Source organism: Nuphar pumila, chromosome 10, assembly GCF_984573655.1.
Source record: "Nuphar pumila chromosome 10, dmNupPumi1.hap1.1, whole genome shotgun sequence".
Taxonomy (NCBI): domain Eukaryota; kingdom Viridiplantae; phylum Streptophyta; class Magnoliopsida; order Nymphaeales; family Nymphaeaceae; genus Nuphar; species Nuphar pumila.
Window position 1 is genome coordinate 46,685,115 of NC_143258.1, and position 21,953 is coordinate 46,707,067.

General features: G+C 37.8%; 1 protein-coding gene across 1 annotated transcript in view; it reads left to right on the top strand.

The window, feature by feature from the left end:
* Positions 1-274: 274 nt before the first annotated feature.
* The window catches only part of LOC149826791 (uncharacterized), a 96,084-nt gene continuing 74,405 nt past the window's right edge, over positions 275-21,953 (top strand). Inside the window, exon 1 of the mRNA XM_090018984.1 lies at positions 275-442. The gene's annotated coding sequence lies outside the window, so the exon portion shown is untranslated. The remainder of the gene's footprint in view (positions 443-21,953) is intronic.

The window sequence follows — 21,953 nt, forward strand, 5'->3', positions numbered from 1 at the left end:
AAAAATAGTTATTTTTTAATCAAATAAAAATTTGTCACAATATAATAAGGCGAATAGAGGGAACTCCGCAATTTTTTTTATGACAACCCTCGAAGCGAGGAAAAACCCCTAGTGAGTCCCCACGACCACCTTGCCTTACGTGGCCATCTGAAAGCCAGGGACACACCCATGTGCCAACCGGGTTTGATCCGGGGTCTTAGACTCACCTCCACAACCACCCCGCTAATCACCATATGAAGGGGTATATGACTTTGGACTTATTCTAAAAGCGTGAGCGATGAGAATGATCATGCCCTTCTTAAGCCCCCCAGAATTTCTGCTCGCATAAAGGAGACGCCTCAACCCATCCCAAACTTCATTCCATTTTGCTCCTGTACAAATTTCTGCGACGTGGGTAGCTCTCCTTTCTCTTTATTTCAACCTTCATGCGCTTCAATTCAAGGTACGTGTCATCGATACCCGCTATTTGATGCAAATTAATCGATTCTTTGATTTTCCTCATGTGGGTGGTGCATATTTTTGCGGTTTTGATCTCTAATTTTGATCGTCTCAGCCTCACTCATGGAGAGGAACACTTTTAGTCGCCACCATCGTTGTGATTTGGTTGATTGGTCCAGAATTTGTTCTTGTTTGTGAATGAACAGTTGGGCTTTGGGTCATGTTGTTGGCAATTTATTGTTTTTGTTGATGTTTCTCAAAAACATGAAAGATGGGTTCTTTTTGTTTTGGTGTCAGTGTTTAGTTCTTAACCAGTGGTTTCTATGTTGCGTTAATTTTGTGTCTTATTCTACCATTCGTGAACTTTTCACAATAATGCTACCGCTTAATGGCTTCAAGATGGCCGCTATTTGATGCCTTTCGTCAGTGCCTTGGAATGGAGTGAGATAAAGGTCCCTAATACTCAGTCTTCAAACTGGCAAATATTTATACTCCTGCTAAGTTTTCATCATATTCTGGCGTTCATCTTCTTACTCCATGGAATTTCACCACCCTATTCACTGAATTGCACATAACAAAAGAAACCATTGTAGAAACTGCTGACGTCTATTTCTCTTAATGATGTGGCTGCCTGCAATTCAGAAAGTGGTGCCCTTTCTTTTCTATAGAGTAGAATTGTACAAACTTATTCTCTGTGACAAGTTAAAAGTAAATGGTAGAAGATTACAAGCTTAGTCTCCAAAACTAATAAACTGTAGATTGTTTAAGTTAAACTATTGGCCTGTTGTCTAGAGTCTGGACACCATTCTGATGTGGTGGATTTGTCATTGGGAGTCTGGGACTTTAAGACAGAAATCTCCAAGTAAGTGGCAAAGTTTACATGTAGACTGGTTGTTGGTTACAGAAAGAGAGAAGGTGTGAATGACTAAGCTTTAGTTTGGGATGTAACATATGAACATTTGCAGAATGATGCTTCGATGACATGTGAGACCAGGTATTGTCTAAAAAAGATGAAATATCATTGAGAAACAAAAGATTCACAACCAGTGTAATGGATTAAAAGCCTCATGGTTAGGAACTTGAACTGTCAATGTGTAACGGATAAAGATGAACAGAAACTTGTTCCCATTATAAATGGGTTAAAACCTGTGAAAATTTGAGAACCCAATGTCTTAGCAGCAATTGGAGTAAGAATCAATACAGTGGTGTTAACTTAACTCTGGTTTCTATTTCCTTTTTGTGCTTTTCTTATAAAACAGATTAATTTTGCATCAGATTACGCCTGCATCAACATTAGCAGTGTGTGTGTGTGTGTGTGTGTGTGTGTGTTGGATGAGAGGCACAAAGAAGGTTTTCACTTGACTATGGTGTCTGTAGGTTTTCCATTCCATTATGAAAGATGTCACACTCATATCATTCTTGAACCCCATTCTGGTGCTAATGGGTCTGGAGATTGATATGGTGGCGTGACTCTTAAAGTCCTATGTATCACCACTACCATAAATTAATGGCCTTGCAATGCCAAGTACCCTCAAAATAGGAGCAAGACCGCAAGAGGATTGGTTTGAAGAAGATTTTTAAGGTGTAAAGTATAAAATGTTAAAAAATATTTAAATACTGAAAATTATTTCGTTACCTATAAAATGTAAATACATAATGATGGCAATAGCTGCACAAACAACACTAAACTCCTGTTCTTTAATGTTTTGGAAACTTAAAATAATAGTACAAAGTCCAATTGCTTTCATTTATCATATCATTACAACGATTAGAAACTAGTGTATGTTATTATTCAATTTAAATAAGGAACTCATTTTTGAAAGGCTTAACCCTCTTAATTAATGGGAGTAGGCCTCTTTACCTACCAGAGAGGCTTAAGCCTTTGAAGCAGGTAGATCCATGAGTGGCTAAAGGCATAAAGCCTCTAAAGCCTCAAGTATAGTCTTTCAAAGCATGAGTTTGAATTTCACATCAACTAGATCTTTTGACACTATTTTAGTGCTATGAGTTTGAAATTATGCTGGAAAATGATGAGGGCAATTGTTTATTCCTTTTGAGTTTTTTTTCCCGTTTGAGGAGTGAGGATGACTGTTTTTTTATTTGAGTATATGCCTGGAAAGTATTGGCTCCTGTTAAAATGTAAAATATATATATAATAATAATATTCATATTATTATTATTATATATATTTATGTAATTTTATTTTTATTTTTATTTTTATTTTTCTGTATTTTTTGCTATTTTCTTTTTAACTTTTTGAGAGTCTAGTTCTAATAGAACTAGACTTACATTATTAGTTAAGTTCCACTTGGAACTTAACTAATAATGTAACCGTTGGACTAGTCCAACGGTTACATTTATAACCGTTGGACTAGTCCAACAGTTACATTTATAATCGTTGGACTTGTCCAATAGCTACAAGGAGAGCTCCTTAAGAGCTCTCCTCTCCCACTTGTATATAAAGGGGTGCATCCCCTCTTGTATTTTATTCAAATGCTTCTCAAGCATTTGGTGTTTCATATCAATAAAGAATATTTTTTTTTATTTCTTCTTTTGTTTTCCATTATACCCTTTTTAAGGGTTATGCTTTAGTGTCTTTTTAGACACCTTCTCGTGCGGATCTAAGTTCGTGTTTTGAAGATCCTCATTTCATTTCATGGTATCAGAGCGAGGTTCATTCTACATCGTTAAGTTTTCTTGCCTCGTTTTTTGTGCCAAGCTTGCAAAGGTGTTTCATCACCTTGGTTGGGATTTTTAAAGCCTCTTTTGAAGGAAGGAGAGAAAAGAAAGGCTCGTTGCATCAAAATATCGTGTTTTCTCTCTCTTACTATCTCTTTCTCTTTCTTTATTTCTTTTTCTCCTTGTTTTATAACCTTTGTAAAAGATGGATGATCAAGATAAAATCACCATCATACCAATGAAGCTAAACGACATAAATTATGTAATGTGGACTTCAATAATGAAGCACCACATATGGGGAAAAGGGTTGTGGGGCATATTAGACTATTCCGATTCGGAATCTAAACTTGTTCTCACCAAAATAGAATGTGATAAAGAAGTTCCCATGACCGAAGGGGAAAAAGCAAAGCCTTAGCCAGCTATAAAAAGAGTTGGAAAGAATGGAGAATAGGGTATGCTAAAATTATGTCATGGCTAATCAATAGCGTTGACAGAAAGAAATGTTCTAGTCTTGCCAAGTTTGAGCATGCCGATAAGGCATGTAAATATCTCAAAAATATGTACTCCCTAAAAGATATTGCACATATGTGCAATCTTCAAGAAAGGGTTAGATCTATGACCCAAGGTGACAAAACTATACGAGAATACTATAATAAATTATCCGAACTTTGGGGTGAATTGGCTATTCTAGAGCCAAAATGGCATTGTCCAGAAGATATTGAGCTCCGACAAAAACAACTTGATATGGAGCATTTTTATCAATTTGTAAATGGTCTAAGACCGGAATTTGAGTCAACGAAATCGGCTCTTCTTCATCGAGTAAAAGTTTTCTCTATTGTCGATACTATAGAGGAATTAACTATGGAAGAAAACAGAATCAAGAAATATACTTCAAAGGCTGAAGATGATTCTGTTCTTGCTGTATCCAGACCAGAGAATCATGTACAATCATATAGACCACCCCATTTTAACCGTCAAGGTGATGATTATGACAAGAAAAAGGTTATCTGCCATCATTGTCGTGAACCGGGATACTACAGGCCTCAATGTTCTAAGCTTAAGGAGCTCAAAGAAAAGAGAGCTGCGATTGCTGGATCGGAGCCCAAGGATCAAGATGCACCAGTCTCTATGGCCCAACTAATGAAGATTCTCCAACCTCTCATCAAATGAGCTTCCTCCTCGTCAGAAGCTTCGACTGGGGCAGTTGCTTCATCTTTTTCCGATCCAGGTAACTTCCCTTGGCTTCTTGACTCTGGTGCTTCATTTCATATGACCCCAAATGATAAAAGTTTATCCAAATGTGTTAAAAATAAAACAAGCATATCAAAAGTTTTTACAGCTGATGGAACTTCTCTTGAAATAGAAGGAATAGAAAATTTTGAAAAAATCCATAAAACTAAGAAATTTTTTGTTCTGGAAGTAAGATTTATTCCCAAACTAAATTTAAATTTATTATCCATTTCTCAAATATTTGACCATGGTTGTAATATTTTCTTCTCTTCTCATGGTTGTTGGGTACAAGATCGCCAGTCAGGAAAGCTGATTGGGGAAGGCAATAGAGGAGGACTCTATTACATAGATTTTTTTGAAATGCCAAAGAAAGCTTTTGTTATAACATTCAGAAAAATGAGTTGGACTTGTGGCACAAAAGACTCGGTCATCTTCATATAGCCAAAATCCAACATTTTCCAAATCTAGAATTTTTTTGTAATTCTGAAACGTTTACTTGTAAAGATTGTATTCTTGGCAAAATGAAAACATTACCATTTTACAATAGAACTTTTGTCTCTTCAAGACCACTTGAATTAGTTCACTTGGATGTTTGGGGTCCTGCACCAATAATTTCTAAAGGAGGATTTGCTTATTATGTTATTTTTGTGGATGATTATTCCAGACATACATGGATTTACTTTCTAAAACATAAGTCTGAAGTATTTTCATACTTTAAAACATTTCATAATATGGTTAAAAACAAGTTTCAAAATAAAATTTTCATCTTTCGCACAGATTTAGGGGGAGAATTTTTGTCCACAGATTTTAAAAATTACCTTAACTTGCATGGCATCACACATCAAGGGTCTTGTCCGTATACACCCCAACAAAATGGGTTGGTAGAACCAAAACATCGTCATATTATGGAAACCACTAGGACTCTATTAATAGCAAATCAAGTTCCAAAAGATTTCTGGGCAGAAGCTGCCTTGACTGCCACCTATCTGATTAATCAAATGCCTTCTTCTTCTTTGCAAAATATAACACCAATCGAAAAACTTTTAAACCTTTCTCCATATTACTCTAGACTGAGAGTATTTGGATGCAAATGTTTCATATTTACGGACAAAAATGATAAACTTTCTTCCCGTGCGATTCCTTGTGCCTTTTTAGGATATGCTGAAAATAAAAAAAATATAGGTGTTTTGACTTCAAAAATAATAAGTTATATGTATCAAGAAATGTTTCTTTTTTAGAAAAAGAGAGCTTCTTTGATTTTGAAAAACCAAAGGAAGTCACAGAGTACTCATTTTTGTTAGATCTAACATCAAAATCTGATGAATATGATCATGACTATAACTTTGATGATGATCAAGGTATTATTGACCTTGATTACAATGTTGACAATGAAGAAATTCATAAAGATACTAGTATACAATATTCAAGACGACGAGAGCCTAATCTTCCATGTGCACTTGAAAGATATTCTGAAATTCCAACTAGAAGGTTATCCCGAGTCTCAAGGCCTCCAGGAAAATTTGTGTCATACGAATCTTTCTCTCCCACATATAGGGCAGTTATTGCATTAATTCACTCATATGAAGAACCATCTTCATACTATCAAGCAAGGAATGATGTCAAATGGGTAGAAGCCATGAAAACTGAGTTAGATGCACTTGAAAAGATTTCTACATGGTCTATTCAAGACCTTCCACTTAGGAAGAAACCTATAGGATGTCGATGGGTTTACAAGGTTAAAACTAGGAGTGATGGTACTCTTGAAAGATATAAAGCCCGTCTTGTGGCCAAAGGTTATGCCCAAGAATATAGCATTGACTACGAAGAAACCTTTGCCCTTGTTGCTCGTATGACAACAATCAGAACCTTAATTGCCTTAGCTTCCATCAAGAAATGGTCCATATTTCAGATGAACGTCAAAAATGCATTTCTAAATGGAAACCTAGTTGAAGAAGTGTACATGGAAGCCCCTCTCGGTCTCAATATTCCTAAGGGTAAAGTCCTTCGCCTAGCAAAAGCTCTTTATGGCCTTAAGCAAGCACCCAAAGCATGGTATGATAGGTTTAGTCATGTTATGATTGATATTGGTTTTCACTTCTGCTTGACTGACACTACTTTGTTTATTAAGAGTTCTGATGCAGAAATAATTGTGCTTCTTTTATACGTTGATGATATGATCATCACTGAAAGCGATAAACAGAGAGTTGAAAACATCAAAAACCTTCTTAAATCTCATTTTGAAATTACTGATTTAGGTAGTGTTGTGAAAAGCGTTGAGGCGTAGCGAGGCGCTCCACCAAAATTTGAGGCGAGGCGTAAGCCTTTAGGCGTAAAGCGTAAGCCTGAAAGTTTTTTTTTAAAAACTTAAAAAAACTATAAAAAATTTCTAAAATTATAAATAAATAAAAAATTCTTTATTGACGAAGCAACAACCAACAAGAAATAAAAAATCTCAAATAAATACTGAAAAATATGAGATTAACATGTAAAAATAACATTAATGCAACAACTTGATCTATGTAAGTATCTAAGAAATAAAACATGAGCATTCATTAAATAAAAAATTAACAACGAAATGCATATTAGCATTAACAATATCATGTCATAATTAGAAAATGCATTTTAGCATTAACAACCAAATGTTAATATATATATATATATATATATATATATATATATATATATATATATATATATATATATATAGGGTTGTGATTGTATGTAATTGCATGACTTGATTTTACCACTAAAAGGGTTTAACGTCACATTCTAGAAGAGATTATTGCTCCTACGAAATTGAATACATTGAACAAGTTGACACGGTGATATTAATTTTCTGTGAAACGAAGCAACTAATCTCAATGACTTCATTAACGTGGTTGCTTTGAGTGTCTATTAGACTGCAAATTAGTGAACCTGCTACTAAGGGTGTCAATGGATTGGGTATGACCCGATCCTGACCCATATTGGATCTTATAGGGCCAGGGTTTGGTTGCAAAGAAGGGATTTTGATTAATTATTCAGGTTGGACCCATGAGGTCCGATTATTATATGGGTTGGGTATGGTTTATAAAAATTTATACCAAACCAGGTCTGACCAGAGTTTCGGTTAAGATTCTCAAATTTTCAATGTACAACAACAACAACAACAACAACTACGCCTTCATCCCAAAACAATTGGGGTCAGCGATATGAACCAAAAAAGAAATTCATTTTGGGTCTTCCACCTGAATCCTTTTCCTCCAATCATTTCTATCCAACGCCATGTCCTCGGTGAGGTTCAAAGCATTCATATCCTTTCCTATCATCTCCATCCAAGTCTTCCTAGGCCTACCCCGACCTCTTTTAACTAATATATTTTCCCATTTCTCCAACCTTCTAACTGGAGCATCATTAGGCCTTCGCCGAATATGTCCAAACCACCGTAAACGATTCTCTCGCATCTTATTTTCAATGGGTGCAACACCTACCTTCTTACGTATCTCTTCGTTCCGAATCCCAAGCCCGGATAAAGGAGGAGGGTTGCGGTAGGCCTGTGACAGCCAGCATAAAAACTTTGTCATATCCTATGAAAATGAACCAATATGAGAAATTTTCAATGTAAAATAATTAAAAATATTATTTTGCCAGGTATGGACTGGGTCTAGTTTATATAATTTTTATCGGATCTGGGTATAGTTTTTCTTATAAAAATCCGGTTAAACCTGAATCTTGATCTGATACCTACATTACTTAGTCAGATTCAAGTTTGGACACACTCATTTTAACATAGGTCCAACTCATTGACACCCCTACCTGGCACCGCCTGCGCATTTATCATGCCTTTTTTTTATATTTACACATAGAAACCACCCCTAGGATCAAAGTGATGAGTTGTGGAGTCTGATTCAGAGTTTTTGCCCTTTCTAAAAGGGGGGAGGGGCTTCCCCCCAGCGCGGGTCACACTGCGCGTTCAACGGGCGAGGGTTCAGAGGGGGCCGCCCCTGGCGGGGTCTTAGGGGGGGCAACGCCCCCCCAAAAGAATTTTTTTCTTGGGCTTATGTTTGAGACCTGGTTTCTTATGGATCAGACCCGACTTGTTTAGGTTTAGGGCTGTCGCCTTTGCCTTATATAAATTCTTTCTTTTCTTTCTCTCTTGTAACAGTCGAAAAAGAAAAATAAAGTTTTTTCCTCTCAGCGGCCGTGTTTTTTTTTACTCCCTCTCGGATTTGAGGAGAGGTTTTTCCACGTAAATCTGTGTCCTTGCTGTGTTTGGTTTGATCGTCCTTGTTTATTGTTTCCTTCGGTTTGTTTTGCTCGCGGTTTTCGTAACATAGAGACCTAGCCGTGTTGGCTTTGCCGGACATACTTACGGTCAGCAGGCTTGAACAAGGTAGTAAATGCCCTTTTTACTAGCAGCTTAGTTAAAATTGCGTAAAAAAACCCTAATTTCATCCATAGGATTGACATAATCAGGTTGCTGACCTCTCTTTTGATTCCATTCCCCAATCTTCAGATAAGATGACCTATAGCAAGCAAACAACGATCTTAGAGATAATGACGAAGACACTCCACAATGGCTCAAAAACAAGATTGGAAAATCTCAGAACGGTAACATTTTCAATGATGTTTCTTCCCAGTAGATGGTCGATTCCAAAATAAGTTGGGAAAGGCATGAAAACATACTACATATATTTTAGCTTTTGTTGAATAAGGCTCCAGTTAATTCAAGCAATAATATACTAGAGAGAAGATGAATAGGCACACTTGAAATAATAACAAGCCAACATGATATAGATCTGTGTACCTGCTTCTCTTCAAAATTTGAAAGAAGGGACTGTGTCAACACAAAGGAAGACTGCAAATCAAAGCCAAAAAGCTTCTCAATAGGGACCGTGTCAACACAAAGGAAGACTGCAAATCAAAGCCAAAAAGCTTCTCAATTATTACTTTGTTCCAACCTCTTCTAGTTTGAGCATTCTCAGCCAATGATGACACAACATCTAGAAGTGCCTCTTGTGGAACAAATAGGTAAAATATTCGATTGACTTCAGAGTGACCCTAGAAAGCAAATAATAAACAAAATTCCAAAATTCGAGGCGTGTACGCCTCACCTCGAGGTGTGCGCCTCAAGGTGTATGAGGCGCACGCCTCGGGGGTTTTGCGCTTTGTATATGCGCCCCAAGGCATAAAGCCCCTTGCCTTGAGGTGAGGCGCGCTTTTTGCGCCTTGAAGCGCGTTTTTAATAACACTAGATTTAGGTTTATTAAGATATTTCTTAGGTATTGAAGTTGCTTACTCTCCTAGGGGTTATCTACTATCTCAAACTAAATTTGCTTCTGATATTGTTTTCAGGTCTGACATTACCGATGATAAGAAAATAGATACTCCATAAGTTGTCAATGTAAAAATGAAGATTAATGATGGAGAACTTCTTGAAGACCCTACTCCTTACAGACAGTTAGTTGAAGCTCTTTCCTATCTATCCATTACCAGACCAAACATAGCACATATTGTGCACACAGCAAGCCAGTTTCAACATGCTCCCACGTCTGTTCATATGGGAGCAGTTTTGCGTATCATCAGATACCTCAAGACCTCTCTTTCGAGATGACTCTTTTTGTCTTCTACTTCCTCACTTGATTTAATTGCATACACTGATGTTGATTAGGGAGGTGATCCCAACAATCGACACTCAACCACTGGTTTTTGTGTCTTTTTAGGTGAATCTTTGATATCATGGAGATGCAAAAAGTAGCAGAAGGTCTCTTTCTCGTCCACAGAAGTCGAATATCGTGCCATGGCAACCACGACCATGGAAGTAGTTTGGCTCAGAAGTCTGCTTGCTGATATGGGAGCAGAAGCAACACAAACTACACGTATGTGCTGCGACAACAAAAGTGCGATCTACATTGCAAGCAACAGAACATTTCATGAACGCACCAAACACATTGAAATGGATTGTCACTACGTCAGAGATGAATATCTACATGGGACAATTGATCTGTCATATGTTACCTCAGAATATCAGTTAGCAGACTTCTTTACAAAGCCGCCTCTCGATGCTCCCAGATTTCACTTCCTTTTAGACAAACTTTTGCTCATTGTACCGTAAGTTTGAGGGGAGTGTTTAAATGTAAAATATATATAATAATAATATTCATATTATTATTTTATATATATATTTATGTAATTTTATTTTTATTTTTCTGTATTTTTTGCTATTTTCTTTTTAACTTTTTGAGAGTCTAGTTCTAATAGAACTAGACTTACATTATTAGTTAAGTTCCACCTGGAACTTAACTAATAATGTAACCGTTGGACTAGTCCAACGGTTACATTTATAACCGTTGGACTAGTCCAACGGCTACAAGGAGAGCTCTCCTCTCCCACTTGTATATAAAGGGGTGCATCCCCTCTTGTATTTTATTCAAATGCTTCTCAAGCATTTGGTGTTTCATATCAATAAAGAATATTTTTTTTATTTCTTCTTTTGTTTCCCATTATACCCTTTTTAAGGGTTATGCTTTAGTGTCTTTTTAGACACCTTCTCGTGCGGATCTAAGTTCGTGTTTTGAAGATCCTCATTTCATTTCAGCTCCCTCCTAGGAGTATCATGTTATTGGTCCATCTCACCCTTTGACACAGTTCCGACACCAAATAGGCAGAAAGCAGCTTCATGGCTACAAAAAATAGAGGTGGCATCATGCATCTAAACGCCCACTCTGCCCCCATTATTGTAGGGCATTTGGAGTTAGGGATTTAGTTTGGCATGACTCCAACTCTGCATGGACAGAAATTAGTATGCCTAGTAGTTAATGCCATTGATCTCTCTTGTCAGTCTCAATCATTGCTGGAAATGTGCCAAAAAGGGAGAGAAGGATCATAAATTTGCTCTCTGTGTGTGTGCTTTCATCTGAGTTTAGGTTGTTTGATTTTAGATGTCTTGTACACATGCTCAGCTCATATAGTTTGCTATAGAGACATGATTTGGATGCTAGGTGGCTCACATTAGAGAGACAAAACCAGGTTCTTTTTATCAGATTTTATATCTGGTACAACATCTACAGGAAACAGGGCGAGGGCGAGAGAGAGAGAGAGAGAGAGAGAGAGAGAGAGAGAGAGAGAGAGAGAGAGAGAGAGAGAGAGAGAGAGAGAGAACAATGGCTGGGGCGGCTTACGATGGCTCGACCTCCAAGCCCTAATCATTTTATATATGAAGCAGCTATACAACTATCCTTGTAATATCAGAGATATTACAAGGATGCCATTAATGAGAGAAATACAACATGTGTTTCATTAACATACCATGCGTATGGATCTGGATCCAGATCCATACGCAAGCTATATTTTAACACCCTCCCTCAAGTTGTACGTGATTTTGGATCATGTACAACTTGCTCTTCAATAGCCAAAATTGACGTCCTGTTAACCCCTTGGTAAACATGTCTGCCACTTGATCTTCTGTTCGAACATGACGTAGTTCTATCTCCTTTATCTCGACTTTCTGCCGTATGAAATGTTGATCAATCTCAATGTGCTTCGTTCTGCTATGCTGGATAGGATTACATGCAATGTTTATTGTGCTTTGATTGTCACATAAAAGAAAAGATCGAATAATTGCCTCCCCAAGATCACTCAATAAGTGTCTAATCTATGTGGCTCTACCGTGCCTGCAGCCATCAATCTGTATTCAACCTCTGTACTCGATCGTGCCACTGCCTTTTGTTTTCTGCTGCTCCAGGACACTAAATTGTGTCCAATATATGCACAATATTCAGAGACAGATCGTCTCTCATCTGGATCCCCTGCCCAATCTGCGTCTGTATAAGTGATGAGTTCATGTCATCTATGCAAATTATCGTTCTTGCGATAGACAAGTCCGTTTCCTATAGTTCCTTTTAAATAGCGTAGAATGCGCTTCACAGCTTCCATATGACCCTCCGTTGGAGCATGCATAAACTGGGATACCTGATTGACAACATAAACTATATCAGGTCTGGTAAAGGTCAAGTATTGTAACATTCCCACGAGACTTCTATACATTGTAGGGTTGACACAAAGATGGCCATCTTCAGAGCTCAACCTTTGATGTAATACACTAGGAGTACTGACTGGTTTGCAATTCGTCATCCCGGCTCTTTCCAGAAGGTCAAGAGTGTATTTTTGTTGCATGAGTGTCAATGTGTCTTGTTGTCTGTCAACTTCCACACCAAGAAAGTACCTCAACTCCCCTAAATCTTTCATTTTGAAAGTTTTCATTAAAAACTGCTTCACGTCTTGCACATGGCAGTGATCACAATGTCATCAACATATATAAGAAGAAGTATAACAATGTCTGCCTTTTGAAAAATAAAGAGTGAGTGATCCAGAGAGCATCTTCTAAAACCATAACTTCGAATTTGCATAGAGAAACTTTCAAACTAGGAACGAGACGCCTGTTTCAACCCATACAGAGATTTCCTTAGTTTGCACACCCAGGCAGTAGGATCCTTCTCGGCATAACCAGGAGGTTGCTCCATATACACTTCTTCCTTTAAAGTTCTATGCAAAAATGCTTTTTTAACATCCATCTGGCTAAGGCTCCAACCTCGATCGACTGCTAGGGATATGATGACACGAATATTACCTTTTTTGACTACTGGACTAAAAGTTTCATCGTAGTCTTCACCATATTGTTGTGTGAATCCTCGAGCAACAAGTCGTGCCTTATATCTGTCAATGCTTCCTTCAGGCTTATACTTTGTTTTATAAACCCATTTTGAGCCAACTACATTCTTTCCTTCTGTCCGAGGGACTATTTCCCAAGTCTGGCATTCATGAAGATCTTCGATTTCTTCATTCATAGCTTCAGTCCAATGACGGGATTGAATAGCTTGATTAAAACAAGTGGGTTCAACCTGTTTTGTGAGCTGAGACATAAACAACTGGAAATCAAGGGAGAAGGTCTCATAACTCACCCATCGTTGAATAGGATGCTTAATGCGTGACGGCCTTTGAGCCGGATCATTGGCGATGCTTTCCACATTTCTCGGCTCTGTATTTTTGTCCCGTCTAGTGTATATCTGCCCAGAGAAGCGTTCTACTGGGGGTGGCTCAACTGGAGATGATTCAACATGTATTTGTGAGTCATTCAACTCCCTACTCAAGCCGAAGGAAGGACAATTTGTCTGACAAGTTTCTCCTATATTAGCAAAAAGATTTGCGCTCATCCATGGATCATATATTTCTAATTCTCGAGATGACAACGCTGCAGAGTCATTGACCTGAAAATTTTGTTCGTCAAAAACATTTCTGGAGGTCCTAATACGTTTTGTAGTAGGATCATAGCATCGATAACCTTTGTATTCATCTGCATATCCAACAAATCTGCACTTGACAGCCTTGTCCTGAAACTTATTTCGCAGAGATGAATCAACATGTACATAACATACACAACAAAAAACACGCAGCTCATTGTAAGAGGGATGATGCCCGAATAAAGTATAATAGGGAGATTTCCGATCCAAAAGTGTCATAGGAAGACGATTTATGATATGAACAGATGTGTGAAAAACTTCGGTCCAGAGACTAACGGGCACATTGCTATCATGTAACATGCTCATCGCGCTCTCAACAATATGCCTGTGTTTCCTCTCTGCAACCCCATTTTGTTGAGGAGTATGAGGGCAAGAAACCTGTCGACTTATTCCTTTATCTCGAAGAAAGGCAATAAACTCGTTCGATGAATACTCTCCTCCACCATCACATTGTAAATGCACAATATCACAAGCAAACTTTGTTTTGACCATCGAATGGAATTCCCGAAATATTTGAAAAACTTCATGCTTGTGTTTTAAGAAATATATCCAAGTATAACGGGAATAAGAATCAATAAGGATAACATAGTAACGACTGCCAGAAAGAGAAAGAATAGGTGCGGGTCCCCAAACATCAGAACAAATAATTTCAAATGGCTTTGAAGCTCTTTTATTTATAATATGAAAAGGAAGAACATGACTTTTGCAGAGTTCGCATGAAAAACATTTATTATTATTATCAGAAAATGAACATAAACTAAACTCTGGAAGGAGACCATCAAATACAAGATTTTCAACGAAACCTCGACTACAATGTCCCAAACGACTATGCCAAATATCTGGCTTATTACAATGAGATGAATTAAAAACTTCCAATGAAGGAAAAAACAAAGACTCTGAAGGCGAAGACACTGAAGAATGCGTGGACGACTTCAACTGGAGGACTGAGACTGAAGACGAAGACACTGAAGGAATCTCCTTGAAGACGTACATGTTTCCTTGTCGCTTCCCCTTAGCGAACGTCTCCTTCGTTCGTAGATCCTTAACATAAACAGAAGAGAGAGTAAATTCGCCGGAAGAATTCATATCGTCAACAAGTTTAGCTACAGAAACAATGTTCTTTTTAATATTAGGAGCAAGAAGGACATTGGACAAGTGAAGTGAGGACTTTGACATAGGGATATGTGCATTGCCAGTATGACTAATGGAGTGATAAGTTCCATCTCCCGTAACTATACTACTTTTTTCAAAGTAAGGCAATAAGTGAGATAACTTACCCGCATTACCCGTAACATGTGTGGCTGCAACTGAATCAACATACCATTCGCCTTGTTTATTTTGCTTGATCGTCATCTGTGACAATGCTGATAACAAAAGTTGTTGCACATCTGTGGATGGCCTTTTTGTGTCCACAACAGTAGCGGATTTATTTTCAATTTTGTTTATTTTTCCTCTATTCTGTAGATTGAACCAACAATCAGCTTTCACATGTCCTCTTTTGTTGCATAAGAAACAAGTGGACACTCTCCTTTGATTCCCTGTATTAAAACCCCCTGAAATATTAGGTGTAGGCAAGATACCACGTCCTCCCTGCCCAAAACGTCCGCGGCCTCTGCCTCCTTGATGCCCTCCATTCCATCGTCCAAAACCTACAGAAGTGCCCATGGCCAAAATTGAATGAGGACGAGCTGATTCATTTCCTTCTGCCCTTTGCTTCATAATCATCTCATGCTGGAGAAGTTTCGCTTGGAGGTCGTCAAAAGTGGGCAAGTGAGGAAGGCATGATAAAGCTGTGGTAAACATGTCAAAGTCAGGACCCAATCCATTGAGAAGTTGTTGAACTTTATCTTTATCTGCAATAGCACTTCCAACAACAGCCAATTGATCAGTAATACTTTTCAAGCGGCCTATGTATTCCATGACTGTCATGGAGCCTTTCTTCAAACTTTGAAATTCATTTTTCAAGAACATAACTCGGGATTCTGATATCTGAGAGTAAGTCTGTGATAGCTTACTCCACAGATCCGCCGCAGTGCAATCATCTGAAAGAGTAACCAACACTTCTTGAGAGAGTGTTGACGTAATATAAGCAACCAAAGACTGATCCCGCTTCCTCCAAACTGTATACTCTGGATTCTTAATGGAAATGGTAATTGTGTCACCTTTCTCATCCTTGGTTTCCTGCAAAATAAGTCGTGGTGGTATAGGAACTAAACCATCCAAATGTTCATCGAGATCCTGACTCTGTATAAAAGGAAGGATTTGCCTTTTCCAGGTCAAAAAATTAGAATGAGTAAGTTTTTCTGTAACAAGCTGACTCAAGAAATTGGCAGAGGGACCGGATGGTGAAGACGAAGAGTAATCCATACCAGTGGAATAATGAATAAGCAAACAAGATAAATGAAAAGAAATAAACAGATTTGAGATCACTTAATCAATCAGTAAAACTGTAATAAGGCATATACATGTACGACCAAAAGTGTTGCACAAAGAACACTAAAACAGCAATGAAGGAAAGGAAAGGAAACTTGTGGAATCAAAACTGGTTTGAAATAAAAAGGGAAACAACAGTCGGTGATGTTTTAAAAAAATTTGGAACCAACACAGACGACAGAGTAACAGAAAAGAGAGAACTTGGCATGAACACAGTCGATGAGCTGCTGTTCACGATCTGCGTGAAAAAGGTGCAGGATCCGACCCGATCCATGTCACTGTCCATGTATGTAAAGATCATGTATTTAGTTATCGGGTCTGGATATACCAGACCCGACCCATAGTGTAATGTAAACTTAAATACATGTTTAGGTCACGATTTCTTTTACTGAAATCGTGACAGCCGCAGTCGATCTCTCCCTTTCTCTCCCTCTCTCTTTCTCTTCTCTTTCTCAATACAGGAACAAGAAGGAAAATTTACATGGTATCAGAGCAAAGATCCAGCTAAGGGTTGAAGTGGATTCTGAAGGTGCGGCAAATCAAGGTTTGAGGTTTCGCCTATTCTTTCCTTCATTTCCTTCAGATTTTTTTTTCTCTACCACGATTTTAATCTTCACCTCTCGTTTTCCCTTTCTGTTTTCCCACCTTTTTCATTTCTTCCTTTAGTGGATTCACATCTCACGTGAATCCCTAATCTGTTCACGCAGGATTCACGTGAATCTTGATTCACGTGAACGCTGTACATCAAAAGGTCGTGAATTTCACGTGAATCTACTTCACGTGAATATTCTTTCTTTATTCAAATCTCTTTTCTTGCGTATCCCTTCTTTATTTTGGGCAGACTTGCAGACTTGCAACATAAAATCTGGGACACATGAATCTCCTTTTTTCAATTTTTTTTTTAATCTCCTGTTTTTGTTTCTGTTTCACGTGAATCTTTTCACGTGAATCTTCTCTCTTTATTCAAATCTCTTTTCCTGCATACCCCCAATTGACATATAATCTGGGATTCTAAAATCTAATTTTTTTTTTTGCTGTCCAGCCTGCTGTGCGACAGAAAATCTGTTCATTTCTTTGCTCTCATTTACCTTTTCTCGTATCATTTTTGTTCTGACTGTTACGAGTGGGATTCACATTGAAAACTCAGTCTTTCTTCTGACAGCTTCTGGTCGTCTATCTTTGAGTTACTTAGTGCAAAAAGCTATCGCTAGATCAAGCACTGAGGCTGAATATAGATCCATGGCTGCTGCCACTGCCGAAGTCACATGGATCAGGCATCTTCTAACTGAAGTAGGAGAAAAGATCTCCCACACTACCTTGCTCTGTGACAATCAAAGTGCTATCAATATGTCATTCAATCCAGTACATCACAGTCGTGCCAAGCACATTGAGATCGACCAACACTTTGTGAGGCAGAAGGTTGAAGAAAAAGAGATTGAACCTGAGTTTGTCAGTACTGAAAGACAGGTTGCAAACATATTTACCAAAGGGTTAACCAATGATCGCTTTTGGATGCTTAAAAGCAAGTTGTTCATGGTCCAAAACCATGATCAACTTGAGGGGGGGTGAAAAAGGTGCAGGATCCGACCCGATCCATGTCACCGTCCATGTATGTAAAGATCATGTATTTAGTTATCGGGTCTGGATATACCAGACCCGACCCATAGTGTAATGTAAACTTAAATACATGTTTAGGTCACGATTTCTTTTACCGAAATCGTGACAACCGCAGTCGATCTCTCCCTTTCTCTCCCTCTCTTTCTCTTTTCTTTCTTAATACAGGAACAAGAAGGAAAATTTACACTACGTTCTCGATGAACACAGTCGATGAGCACGCTGTTCACGCTGAAAGGAAAAGAAAAGTACCAACTTTCAGAAGGGGAGATTTCAGAGGATGAGATTTTAAAGGCTGCTGTTCTCGATTTACTGTTTCAGAATTTCTTCACACACAGGATGTTCACGCAGTGCTGCTGTTCATGATCTGCTGCTCATGCTGTTCTCGATGAACACGCTGTCCCCATCTCGATGAACACGCTGAAAGGAGGAACACGCTGAAAGAAAGAACACACAGTTCACGATCTGCGAAAGGAGGAACACGTTGTTCGCGCAGTTCACGATCTGTTGTTCTAGAGCTTCTTCACGCACAGGATGGCCTGTGCTCTGATACCATATCAGATTTTATATCTGGTACAACATCTACAGGAAACAGGGCGCGCGCGCGCGCGAGAGAGAGAGAGAGAGAGAGAGAACAATGGTTGGGGCGGCTTACGATGGCTCGACCTCCAAGCCCTAACCATTTTATATATGAAGCAGCTATACAACTATCCTTGTAATATCAGAGATATTACAAGGATGCCATTAATGAGAGAAATACAGCATGTGTTTCATGCGTATGGATCTGGATCCAGATCCATACATAAGCTATATTTTAACACTTTTGTGTGTATATGTAGTGTAATTTGTAGGCATATTTGTCTTTCATTCTTTACTTTATGATACTTAGTTTGAAGGTGAGAATGAGACATTGATGAAACAGAGTGAGAGGATATCGGACAGCTGGAATCACCAGGGCATCAGGGCGAGAAGACAAGCTTTCCTAGAACTGCCATAGAAACTGATTTTACAGTCATTTTACCATATCCTTGTATTGTGCTTGGATTTGTTGGCATTTTAGGCCTTACATATTTGTTCTTCAGCTGTTAAAATCACCACCAACGAAAATACTTTATGGCTATATAGTATACAGAAATGAAAGACATCAAAAGAGGGATGTGGTGACTATGACGGAAGAAGAACGGGGGGTAGAAAATCTAAGAACTTGTTATCAATGATGAATTTGGTCTAGCCTAGCTGCTGCATAAATGTTGTTATGTTCTTGAAGACCAATGATTGATAGAAAATTTTCAAGATGCTTAACTCAGTCATATGTGGCTTATTCTCTCTTCTGTGATAGAAAATCTGCAATTGTTGGCTACTCTTACTTGGAGGAATATTATTCAGTTGCCTTAATCCCCCTTTTACGTCCGCATGTCTTTCTGGCTAAGGAATGGGACAATCTTTCTCCTGCATTTTTTGGATGAATTGGCACTATTGAAACTGAAACTTTTTCAGAAGTGCAAATTTTACGTAGTTTTGACCAAGTGAAGAGACAACAAGTGTTTCAGTTGCTCATGGATTGGATGCAGGAGGTTGGGCATGTTAAAGCTGTCATGTCAACTGATGTACTTGGAAAATCACTAAATGAGGTTATGGTTCAGCTTATTCTTGAGGCTTGAGGTAACCCATGTCAGGTCTTTTTTTTGTGCAGTCGTATATGGGCTGGATATTCTCTCTTAGTGTTTGTTGGCTAGGTGGTACTATAAGATTGCTACTAAATCTTTGGTTTTATATGCTGTTTTTTCTTGTACTTATTAAATCATTATTTTCGCTGCTTCATGAAAGATGGACATATGGATACTGTTGCATTGCATGTGTAGGTGCTGCTTCGTGTTCTATCAGTTCATATGATGATGTTGTTGGTTGTCCTCTATTAGTATTGTGTATAACTGCACCTTTGGGTGTCGCAGAGATACCTATTACTTTAAGACTTCTGTTAGAAAGTGACTTTGAATACTTTAGGTTCGATAATGAACCCATACACATGCACATTAAGTGCGAATATACCCACTCAAGGGAACAACACAAGCACATCATGTGCTAATACATAAACCCATAAAAGGGGTAAATATGACATAAAGTCATAAGTTGAATATTATTGAAGAAAGAGGGTAAAAACCCTATAGAATGGAGCATAAGCTCCTCCAAGGAGTAAAGAAATACAAGGGGGAGACCCCTATTTATAACACAAGAGAGGAGCCACAAAGGGGGCTCCCAAAGGAGTCGTTGGGAGCCCCCAACGGTCACATTTGTGACCGTTGGGGGCTCCCCAACGACTCTTTGGGGAGCCTCCCTAGGTGGCGCAAACCCAAAAAAAGGAGAAAAATAACAAAAGAAAAAATAAAATAAAATTACAAAAATATTCTGAATGGAATATGCGTAAAACTGTGAAATGTCTAAACTACCCCTATGCCTATAAATAGAGAAATATATTATATATATATATATATAATTAGGATAATACATATGCATATATACCATATATGAATATGTATTATCCTTTATATATATAAAATATATATAATATTACAAATGTTGAATGATACATTTTAACACCCCCCTCAAGCTTTGCGTGGGGGAACGAAAAGATTGAAGAAAGCAAGAGGAAGAATCTCAAGGCTTCAAGAGCCATCAGTACGAATGCCATTGCAAATGTCTTCCTCCAACGTCTTTAACGATGAACATCTTCCATGATTTATCCAAGGTACTTCTTTTCCTCTTATCTTCAAGATCCTGAGGAACAACAACAAAGAACAAGTAAAAAATATCTTTACACTTTACTCAAAACGAAACATTCCTAATAAGGTGCAAAATTTATGCATAATAGGATAATTACTTTAGCATGAAAAGAAAATTTAGAAGACCAAAGTTTCAAAAATCAAATATCATGTTAAAGAGTGAGCGGAAACAAATTATGCGGAAATGAATTACAAGAATGCATAATGCATTCATAAGGTCCATCATTGGACAAACATAACCCCATAATGGGGAAAAACACAATGGTCCCCTAAGGGACACCACAGTAAGCCTACGAAGAGGCATAAGTTACATATGCTTTATGGAACGAGATCCTAAAAGGCCTTAAAGAGCATATGCATATATTATCATGAAATGAATTAATACTTAAAGGAATCATTAATGAATCATGCTTCAAACATGTAATGAAGTGCCAAACAAGAGAAACGAAGTCTCCAAGCATACTTTAGACAAAATAAACACAAGAGTTCACAAGGTTTTAAATCCATTTACGAGGCAAAACGAAGAGTGTTATTTGAATAGAGAATCTTACCCATTTAGGAAAATCTCATTCAATTGACAAAAAACACATTTTGCATACAAAAGTAGCCAAAGAACCATAAGCACTTAATATATAGATTAAATGCCAAAAAAATCAACTTGATTTTAAAATATGCATATCAAAAATATGATTCACTTGAATATCTTAAAACACAAGTCATAAATGAAATTTTGCAAATTTCAACAATAGTTCATCCATTACAAACCACTACCTCATTAGTCCTCCAAAACTCATAAATCAAGTGTATAAGCTACTAGATCAAGAATATAAATATAATGTCATTAAAGGCCAAAGACACACACAAAGGTGTGCAAAAGAACCTCTTGTCTACATATAATAATACTTGAAATGAGTGCATCTACGACAAGAACAAGAGAATACACGCCAACATGGACCAAAAGCATCTCTTGTCTACGTAAAAATACACTCAAAACCAAGTATGTTCAGCTACTAGAACAAGAGTAACAAGCCAACCATGAGCTAAAACACAATACATCTCTTGTCTACATAAGATGACACTTGAAATGAGTGAAATAAGCCAACCATGGGCATACATCTCAGCGACTAGAACAAGGACACAAACGCCAATATGGACTAAAATCACACACCATGATGTGAATCAACGTGCCTTGTCTACATAAAATAACATTCAAGACAAGTGTGTTCAACTACTAGATCAAGAGAGCAAAAGCCAACAAAGGGCTACCAACACACGAAGGTGTAATAAAATTCTTGTCTACATATGATGATACTTAGATAAGGGGCATAAAAGGAGAAGACTTTTGAGGCAATAAAACTTGTAATGACAAACATATAAATAAAACCTTGAAACAATATTCTTCAAAAAAGAATACCCATAACAATATCATTTTGAAATAAAATGTGTGAATATACACACACCAAGAACACTTGTGCACAAAAGCACAAAACATAAATGTGCA